The sequence below is a fragment of the Sciurus carolinensis genome, unplaced genomic scaffold (assembly GCF_902686445.1).
Source record: "Sciurus carolinensis unplaced genomic scaffold, mSciCar1.2, whole genome shotgun sequence".
Taxonomy (NCBI): Eukaryota; Metazoa; Chordata; class Mammalia; order Rodentia; family Sciuridae; genus Sciurus; species Sciurus carolinensis.
The window spans coordinates 485,508-497,149 of NW_025920195.1; positions in this window are offsets into that span (position 1 = coordinate 485,508).

Below are 11,642 nucleotides of genomic sequence, written 5' to 3' on the forward strand. Positions count from 1 at the left end.
ATGGTAGACAGAATAATTAGTGAATAAACATGCTTTCTCTCTGTACTCAAGTGATTTTCTTATTTCTTCTTGAGTGATGAACTAAGGCAGGGTGTTTGAGCAATGTTTTGTGGAGTCCTGTTTTTATATTGTGTTATTTGACAAATTGACACTTGGAGGTTAAGACTTCCAAACTTCCATTTTTGAGAGATTGTTGTGGGCAGAGCATGCTGAAAGCCCTCTGGTGGAGCAGCTGTCTAAGAACTGCAGGATTGACATTAAACAAGCATTCCAGGACAACTGAGCTATTGCTGGGCAGGTAAGCAGCAAGATGGGTGAGGTGGTGCAATAGATTTTCAGTGGGCCAAGCTGGCAGAGTTGGGTTTGGCAAGGCATTGAAAAGGCAAGCTGGTCAGTCTGCATAACAAAAGAGCGACTGGGTCATGTGGGCTAGTCTGCATAGTGGGTGGCCAAGTAGGCTGGGCTGAAGCTGCCTGGTGAAATGCTCATTTATGTCTGACAGGCTACCTGACTTGGCCAGATGGTTTAGTGCCCAGTGATGGACCTTTAAGGCTGTTGGTATAGCAGTATGCTTGTTCAGGTAGGCCTCGTGGAAGTGGATGCCTAGTAGTTTGGGCTGTGAGCTGGCAGTGGAACTGCAGTCTCACTAGGTGGGATAGTGGGTTTATCAGGGGATTGGGGTGCTAGAAGACTGGGCATTGTGAGTTCAGGAGGACCAAGTGGTTTCTAGAATGGTTAAGGACTGGGCATTTGCCAGGATTTTTGCTCAGGCAAGTTGAAGGCCAATGTTCTCAATACCACTAATCCAACTTTCTAACCTGCTCCCACTGGCTATGTTTGATCCTATGAGTGCAGGACACACAAGGTAGAGAAGAATTGGGTTCTCTCTAGCCTATCCAAGCTGTGTTCCTCCAGGCAAAATGCTCTCCATTTATGATTTTCCACGGGGTTTTATTTTTTTTTATTATGTTAAGTAAATGTTTATCTCAGATAGGTTTATTCAGACCTAGCACTGAACTAATGAATCTGGGTTTCCAGTTTACATTTGTGCCACTGAGCTGTATTCCAAAAATGGTTTCTGAAATGCTTCTCTGTGGAGATTTGATAGCTGCAGTGTGATATTTTTAAACATACATTTCATTGAGTTGAATAATATGGCAGGTTTCTACTTCAGTTTCAAAATTTTTTACTCTAAACCTAGGGAAGAGGTATATTTCAGTCACTTGAATTCTAGATAACTGAGCTAGGAGAAATGCTGTCTCTAACCAGTCATCTTGTCATTTCTCCATTAAATTTTTTAAATGGTGAATTAAGTCATTTTGAGATTTTCCATTTGTTTCTTTTTCAGAATCTTTCTCTGTTGAAATAAACTTTCACTTCCTCTGTTTTATAATTTCACTCCATCCAGCTTATTTTAGCTCATTGAACATTTTAACAAGATTTCCTCTTTTTACTCTGAAATGTTCTCCACTGTGGTATCAGGAGACTCATTTTCCTGAAGCTCTATGGATTGTCGAGAATGGTTTGCTCCCTTGCATTTTCAGTTGCTTACATATCTGATCAAACTTACTCATTGTTCATTTTAACAAGGGATTTCTTTTTGACCTATTTTCTTTTAAGGGCCCTGGTTTTAGGAAACATCAAGTTATTGATGCTTAAACTCAATATGTGGTCCTTTGTGATACCAGTAACAGCAACAGTGTGAGATCAGTCACTACACCCTGTTTAATACAGTCAGTTATGTGTCAATCTATGTACTATTCAACCTTAATAGAAGTGAAAAATGTGTTGATATTGTTCTCCAAACTTCCTATAATTCAGATACAAGCTTGAAGTAGGGTTCTGAAACAAATAGAAAAATTAGTCATTAAATATAGTAAATTTGATATAATACTACATGAGAACAAAAATGGGCTGGAAAGGTGGAGCAAAATGAATTAAGAAACAAAAGATAGCACACAGGGCTGGGGAGATAGCTCAGTCGGTAGAGTGCTTGCCTTGTAAGCACAAGGCCCTGGGTTCGATCCCCAGCACCCAAAAAAATAAATAGCAACCAAAAGATAGCACACGCACAGAAATAACACCCACCCAAGTATAAGGAATAAAATGAATAGGGGTTATTTACTGTAAAAGATAATTTATTAAAAGGGAGAACATGCATTAATTGGAACAAGTATAAAATAGGAGTAGGAAAAAAGAGAGAGAATTATTACCACTAATGCTTTAAAATGCTAGAAATAAAGCTTTCAAATGTATTGAAAGTGCCTTGTTGGTTATTAGGGTAACAAATGAAAATTAAAATAAATAATATAAATGATCAAAGTTGATGTTAGAAGTCCTCCAAACTTTTTCAGTGAATCTTTGTAATTGCTCAATGACATGGTGCATCAGTGAGTTTAAGTCCATCCCTTACTGTTTAAGCATAAAGTCTCATGATGGAAATGTGCTGCTAATTTCTGAAATTCAAAATAATCAATTTATTTATATCAAATCAATTAACCTTACTAAATATGTTTATAACTACTAAGGTACTTTGGCTAACCAGCACCTGAACCTGATGTTTATGTGTTAAGACAAAAAAATACTTTAAGATATAATGATGTTCTGAAAATTAAATCTACAGTTATGCCAATCAACACTTTCAAGTAATGAGGAATTGAGGAAAGACAACCTTAATAAATTTGTAAGCTTAAAATCTGTAAAGAAAATGTATCTCTTATGTTCATCCTCTCTAACACTTACCTAAAACTGTAAAAGCATATTTAGCAATTACCTCACTCCTCTATCTTCATTTTCAACTATGAAATTGTCACCACATATTGTCCAACATGCATGCATAGATGTTTACCTCTTGCTTTGTCCTGAAGGCCATGTAGTGAAATATGGATCTCACTTGGTTTATCCAATCTACATGCCCACACATGGAGTGGGAAGGTAAAGAAACATTCCAGTGAAAGATAAACTACTGGGTAGATGAATGCTAATGCCACTGCATACAACCCACTTGCTGACTGCAGAGCTGTTAAGGATAAAATAATTTTACTTCTCACTTTGAGTTCAACTTACATCTCCTTAATCTAATTTAGTGTGACTTTTAACATATCTAATTTAGTGTGGCTTTTAACATCAGGATAATCATTTTAAACCCACAGTCAGGATAATGAGCTTCACATTATTCAAGTTATTTATATACAATGTCAATGACACATTTTATTTTTTAAAATATTTTCTTCCTCATTTCTAGTGGCAAAAAAAAGAAAATGAATATTAAACAAGTATCACAATTTACCATTTACAATGATTATATCCTATTAAGGGGAAATGGTTAATCAAACTGTGATACATAATTTGTATTTAAGTATATGGTGTTAAATATTAAATTTTTAAACTTGGTTAACAATGTTTTGGTGGCCTTGATTGCAAGTTAGGCAGTAATATAAGTTAAAAATTGTTGAAAGTGCACCCAATTCAATAGGCCTTTCTGACTACTATGAGGTAAACCACATTCCTCTTTCACACAGTTCCAATATAATGTTATGCCCACTGAAGACTCAGGAAAAGGGAATCAGCTGACCATGTGATGAATCAAAATTAATTTTCAGTTCTTTAAGTTTTTTTTCACTGTGGTTGTATATATAAAATATTGGAGAAAGCTAGAAAATGGTTACATAGATATTATTTGAATTGATTTTTTCAAATAATTGTGAAACTATTCTTTCAAAATGATATGAGTAAAAACAGCTATTTGTATGAGAGCAGTACTAAAACGAGAATAAAGTGAGATATACAGAGTAGAAAGGAGTTAATATGAGATTGTGAACTTGAGTCTGTGCCCTGTGATTGAATATTTTCTGGCCAATTTCCCACACACATCTAATACTCTCAACTATCTCAGTAAGTTTACCCTGTGCTCATGGGGAGATATCTGTGCTGAGAAAATTTGCCCTCTTCTTAAAAGTACCTTGCCTCAATGTCCCTGCCTAGAGGTTTCAGTGTTATCTCCTCTTCCCTGAATTCCTGTTCTGTGTGGGAAAGAAAATTACAGTCAGCATGTGTTGGACTAACACCTTCTGCTGAGACTCAGATCCCACCTTTAAAGCTGCCTAACCATGTCCATTCATAAGAATTTGCTTGCAAGCAGAGGATACAGAGGATACACACATTGTTGCTGAGGAAATGTCTCCTGTTCCCTGAGTCCAGGCTGAAGTCATGACACATGAATCAGTAGTAACCTGTTAAAACTTCTTGAACAATGAGAAGTAAATACCAAAAATAACAGCAAGAAATACAAGTTAATGCAAGGCAATATCTGGGATCTGTGACAACAAATACATATTTCATTCATCAATAGTCTTATTCAGTCATTGTTACCAGCCAAGGGTAATAGTCTCACCATTATTTAGTCATCTATAAAGGTAAATTTCACATTTGAGTTTCTAAAGTAAATGTAAAACATGGCATAATAAAAATTTTGTGATTGGATATTACAAGAATTGGATATTTTCATCTGATATTTATAGAAGTATACAGAACTATGAAAGTTGATCTATAATTTAAAGATGATGTAGAGTCATAAAATTATTGATTATTTTGTGCTCAATTTTTCTCCTAGGATATTGTGAAAAGAAAGGTTGTAGACTATATTTGTTATTAAGAAACTGAGCCTTGAATTTTCATATATTCAATGTGGACATTTATCAGGAAATGAGAGATTAGTGTAGGCAGTGCAGATGAATCTACACAGAAATAATTTTGAGCATATAGACCATGAAAATACATGGATGTTTTGTTTTTCTTGAATGAGTGTGCCAGTCCAGCTCTTGAAATTTGTACTACTTTGAGCCTATTTGAAGCTGTTAGTACACTCACATCCTCCTCAGAACTTAATGTATTTTCTGCTCATTCTGTCATATTGTCCACAGGTATCCATATGTAGCTCTTATATTAATAATTTCATCCCCTCAGTTTATATCATGTTCATACTTCATCTCATGTTCACTTTCTCCATAGTCAACTTCTCTGAGAAAGTAAATAAAAGAAAGAGATGTAATTTTTCCTTGGTGTTTATATACATTTTTCTATCCATTTGCATACAGCAAGAGTCTGATATGTGACACATTCAGTGAACATGCACGATTTCTGCATGCACACAAAATAAGAATGATTCCAATTTCTAATGTTTGAATATTTATTAATATTTTACTTGATTTTTTACCCATGCAAGGCAGTAACATATAGTGTTATATATCATATATACATGTAGTGTAATTTATTCTAATTAAAATTCCATTGTTTTGGCTGTATACTACGTCAAATTTCACTGATAGTTTATTCATATGTAAACATAGAAAAATTAATTATTTAATGCCAAGATATATTTATTGTGTCAATGCATGTTATGCATGGTATTTGCATAATGTGCCATATGTAAATGGAGCAAAGACTGTGAGATACCTCCTTTTGAACTGCAAATACTATTATCAAACTCTTTTATACATGATTCTCATTATGATTCAATTTTATTCACTGGTATAAGTATAGAAGTGATATTCAACAATGCCAGGCATGACCATACAAATATATGTACATTTCATCACATTTGATTTTCCTGCTGACTTGATTACTATTGACTCAGTGATGCCTAGAAAGCTCTATATCAATAATGACAAATTTTTCTTCAATCCTAGTCCATGAATTATGAATTATACAATGGAGGAAATAGCATTTCCACCTGCATCTGGTCGCTGAATTTTAACTTATTTAAAATTAAGATTCTTAATAATGCTTACTATTGTCTGGTTTTTCTTTCTTTTTTTGAAAGCCTAATAATCTGAACTTGTGTATAAGCAATTGAACAATTACAATAAATGTAAATGTGTCTTTCCCTACCTTTTTGTGTGTGTTTGATGTGTGTATCAAATGGATACACATGCATTTAAATAGATGTATGAGGTTTGCATGCCTCCGATGATCATACGAATATTTGAAAGTGTATTAATTTTATGGAAGGTGAATGAAGATGGAAATATAGAAAACTTCATAAGCCAAAAACTTTCTTGGAAATAGCAGATATCCTCAGAAACATTTTTGTGAATATCAGATTCTCCTCAGAAATATGAGCCATGATTTAGAATATTAGGGTTGACTCCTATCTGTCCACTATGGAAAAATATTCCATCTAGCACCACTGAACAATGCTTCTGTCTCACAAGAGTAATGAATGTATTGTTAATGTCCATGTTGACAGCCAGTGTATATTCCCATATAGAGTCAAATTTCTTCTCACTTTAGCCATCATGGAAAATCAGTGTTTTTTGTCTTTTGTATGTATCCTGTTTCCTTTATATTGCAAAATGAAGTCTGATATTTTCCATCTTAAAAAATAATTAGTTTTACTCCTGTATGAATAAACTCCATGTGATTTATATTCATAGAGAACTCATGTGTATGTGATAGATTGAGAAATAAGAGAAGAGACTGTATTCAGATGGATCTATAAAGAAGTAATTGTAAATACATTACCTATAAAATTATGGATGCAGTGCATTCTTTGGGTGTGTGAAGATTAGTTTTGAAGGTTCAATCATTATTAGTCTGTTGCATTTCTAAGTATATTTACACCTTTCTGGCAAATCAAGATGTCTGCTTGCTCATGCTCTCATGTTGCTCACAGGTGTTTCTGTTTCTCTTGTGATACACTGCCCACTTCAGCCCACCACTTGTGCACACACCCAAATACCATTCTTTGGTGGAGTAATGGTGTCAGAAATCGAGGGTATTTGGTCACTGAGTTACATCTCCAACTCTATTTTATTTTATTTAGAGACAGGGTCTTACTGAGTTGCTTACTACCTCACTTTAGCTGAGACTGACTTTGGACTCAAGATCATACTCCCACAGTCTCACAAGCTGCTTGGATTACAGGCATGCACCACTGTGCTAAGCAAGAACATATTAGAGTTTGATCATGGCTAAAAAAACTAAATATAAAATATATGGTTCTTGTTAGGTATTCATGGGTGTTTTTCTATTCCTACCCACAAAGTAAGACTCTAATACATGAATTCTTAAATGAACATTTATGATTTCCATCTATATGAATAATAAGCAGATTCCTATTTCTAATATAGAGCAATATTTATTATGACAATTCATGCTATGGATGAGTGTATTTGCACATTTTAATGGAGAAGAGACTGTTAGTTATTTCAATTCAACCCTGGCAAAAAAGTGAGTTACATTTAAAAAGCTTCCTTTCAGTTAGCTCTGATCATGTGAAAAAGATACATAAAAATAAAAAGTTAAAATGACATTTGCCAATGCCAGGTATGACCATACAATGTTTCACATTTTTTCACATTCTTTTCATTTCTTTTCTTTTTTAATTATTTTTTTTACATTTCAATTTATTGTACACAAATGAGATACAATTACCATTTCTCAGGTTTTGTAGGAAGTACAGTCACACCACTTGCAATATCATACATGTGTTAATTTTTCTTACCCCAACTCCCTGTCACCACTCATTTTTTCTACATAGTTCATATTTTCTATATTCTTGCCCCTCTCCCAAACCTGAAATTTATCTTCATTCACTCCTCAGAGAAATCATTTGGTCTTTAGATTTTTTTGGATTGACTAATCTCACTTAGCATGATATTCTCCAAATGCATCCATTTACCTTCAAATGCCATAATTTTATTCTTATTTATGGCTGAATAATATTCCACTGTGTATGTATACCTAAGTATCTTTCCCCAAACACCTACTGAAGAGCATCTGGTTTAGTTGCACAATCTAGCTATAGTGAATTGAGCTGATATAAAAAATGATATCATTGTGTCACTGTAGTATGCTGATTTTAAGTCTTTGGGTATAGGTCAAAGAAGTGTCATAGTTGGAACAAATGGTGTTTCCATTCCAAGTTTCTGAGGAATCTCCATACTGTTATTCAGAGTGATTGCACCTCCTTGCAACCCCATCAGCAATGTATGAGTGTACCCTATTCCTCACATCCTCACCAACACCTATTATTGCTTGTATTATTGATAATTGCCATTCTAATTGGGGTGAGATAAAATCTTAGGATAGTTTTGATTTGCATTTTTCTTATTACTAGAGATAATGAACATTTTTTCATATATCTGTTGATTGCTTGTAGATCTTCCATGAAGTGTCTGCTCATTTCCTTAGTCCATTAATTAAATGGATTATTTGTATTCTTGGTGTAAGGTTCTTTGCTTTCTTTATAATTCTGGAGATTAGTGCTCTATCTCAAGTGTGTTTGTCAAAGATTTTCTCCCACACTGTAGGCTCTGTTTTCACATTGTTGACTGTTTTCTATGCTGAGAAATTGCTTTTTGGTTTGAATCTATCCCAATTATTGACTCCTACTTTTATTTCTTGTGCTTTGGAAGTTGAGTTAAAGAAGTCTGGTCCTAAGCTGACTTGATGAAGAGAAGGACTACATTTTCTTCTATTAGATGCCAGGTCTCTGGTCTAATTCCTAAGTTCTCGATCCATTTTGAGTTGAGTTTTGTGCAGGGTGAGAGATACGGGTTTAATTTCATTTTGCTGCAGATTTCCAGTTTTCCCAGCATCATTTTGTGAAGAGGCTATCTTTTCTCCATTGTATATTTTTGGCACCTTTGTCTAGGAAAATATATTTATGTGAGTTTTTCTCAGTGTCTTCTATTCTGTACCATTGGTCTATTTGTCTATGTTGGTGACAATAGCATGCCATTTTTGTTACTATTGTTCTGTAGCTAAGTTAGAGGTTTTGTATTGTTATACCACCTACTTCAGTATTCTTGCTAAGGATTGCTTTACCAATTTTGTGTCTCTTATTCTTTCAAATGAATTTCATGATCGCTTTCTCTATTTCTATATTGTATGTGATTGACATTTTAATTCAAATTGCATTGAATATGTATAGTACTTTTGTTAGTATGTCCATTTTGACAATATTAATTCTGTCTACCCATAAACATGGGAGATATTTCCATCTTCTAAGGTTTACTTGAATTTCTTCCTTTAGTGTTCCATAGGTCTCATTGTAGAGGTATGTCACCTTCTTTATTTAATTATTCCCAAGTAATAATTTTTGAGACTATAATGAATGGGGTAGTTTTCCTAATTTCTCTTTCAGAATCATTTATGAATGAAATAAATAGATATATGAGCATTGATCTTACATCTTCCCAAGTTGTTGAATTCATTCATGAGTTCTAGAAATTTTCTGGTGGAATTTTTTGACTCATCTAAATATAGCATCATGTCATCAGCAAATACAGATATTTGGAGTTCTTTTCCCATTTGCATCCCTTTAATTTTTTGGTCTAATTTCTCTGGCTAGATTTTCATAGAGGATGTTGAATAGAACTGGTGAAAGTGGGCATCCTTGCCTTGTTTTTAGTTTTTCTCCATTTTGAATGATGTTGGTCATGGACATAGCATAGATAGCATTTACAATGATGAGGTATGTTTCTACTATCCCTATTTTTTCTAATGTTTTGAGCAGGAAGGGGTGCTGTATTTAGCTATCTGGGATATTGTCCAACCATGGTTGTCTAGGAAGAATAGTGCTTCTGATTAAAAGATTTTCTTCTGTACCATTCCATTAATCATCAATTACAGAATTTAGGACACTTGTCATTTTCACTTGCTTCTCTGCTCTGAGTTGCAATTTAAGAATAAGAGTTCTCATACTAGCTATTTTTGCCCAACCTGCTACAATGTAATTATTGTGTATATTTTTAAATCTCAATATGTACCTAATAATTTGAATATTATGGGAGATATTAATATGTATCTTCCATGTGTCAACTTAATGTGTCTGCTTTGTACGTATCCACATGGATATGAAAGGTTTAAGTGATGGACCTATCTCAAGCTATACTCAGTAGAATCTGAGTATGTATTGATTTCATCAAAGGTGACTAAAGAAAACATTTCTCTCCAGGCATTTCCAAATGATCATTAGAAAACAAACAAGCCTAAAAGTTCATTGAAAATACCAGAATGTTTTAGAAAATTTCTTTGGAAATATCAGATTGTTCTCAGAAATCTGTACCATAATTTGGAATGTTAAAATTAGCTGCAATTTGCTTTTACCATAATTGACCAATGATCTTATCCCATGGAAGAAATTTATTTAGAGTCAAACTATATATTTACTAACACTATTACATTTCATATAAAAGAGTATTTCATCATTTTAGACATTATGGTAAAACAGTATGTCCTGTTTGATATTGAATATGGTTCCTCACATTTTATCTTAGAGTTTAATACAAAATAATACTATTTATGAATGAGTTTGAAATACTATATGACATTATACTAACCCTGTACAACAAGTTTTAAAGTGTTTAGCTTTTTTGTTCAGTGTTTAACATATTTTCAAGTGGCACCTTCTTTTTTATTTCAAGTATTTATTTTATTGCTTCTTTTTATTTTATACATGACACAAGAATACCTTTTGACAAGATTGTAAAATCATTGAATATATTTTACTCTAATTAATATTGAAAGAAAACCACTGGAATTAGAAAACTGACAACATTCTTCATTTTACCTATTTAATTAGAAAGAATACTAATAAAATAAATTGACAGAAACAAAAAAACTGTTTAGGTGCCCTGATCTCAATGTCAAAGAGAGAATATCTGCATCCTCTGAATGTTTTCTTTACTCTCTAGAAAAACTGAACCTTCAGGAAGAACACAGGATCTAAGGGAAAATATACCTTTCTCCATCTTCACTTTTTTAGTTACTTCTCTTGTTCTTTTATTCCTCTCTCTTTCTTCCTTCTTCTACTAACTGAAAATTCTGCCTCTTCCTTTTTAGAAAGCAGTTGCTCATTTTGTTAGAACCTTGAAACTTGCCAACACACACCTTTGACTTCATTGCAGGCTGAAGAAGAAATGGGTCACTATTGCTTTTTCTTTATGGTGTAAATCCTTGGAGGGTTATTCAGAAAAAAAATCTTTCTCTTACAAGCTCAACTCTCCAAAAGTTATGACAATGGCTAAAAATAAAATACGTACCAGAAAAAAACAGCAAAATTGAGCAAGGCTATCTGTTCACAAATTCACTTCTTACTCTACTGAGAAGAGCTCAGTACACCATCAGGGTTGATGTGAGAAGTGTTATCACTATAGCCTAAGCCATATATATTTGATACATCAAATAGATTAAGAACCTATCTAATGTTGGCAATACTGCAGCATTGCTAAAATACATCATCTAAAATGACTCTATACATTGGATTTTCTATCACTAACTTGAACATTCATACATTACATTTAATACCAAAATTAGATATACTGTTGATTAAAAAATAAAATCCTTCTATGAATCTATGGAGACTGTATTACTAAATTTGCCCAATGGTAAGGATGTGGCAGTACCAGAAACACTCATGGTCAGCACCATTATTGACTCATAGAAAAAGTAAAGACTATATCTCATGAGTACTATTTATAATGCATAGAAGTCTAGGTGGAAGGTCTAAGATTGTAGGTGTGGGTCTAAGAACATTACATACATCCATACACTTTTAGCAGTTGAATTTTCCCTGCTGCTGGCAGAAGTCTGCTATACCTTCACAGTCACTCATCTTTTCCGACATTCTTCCTCAC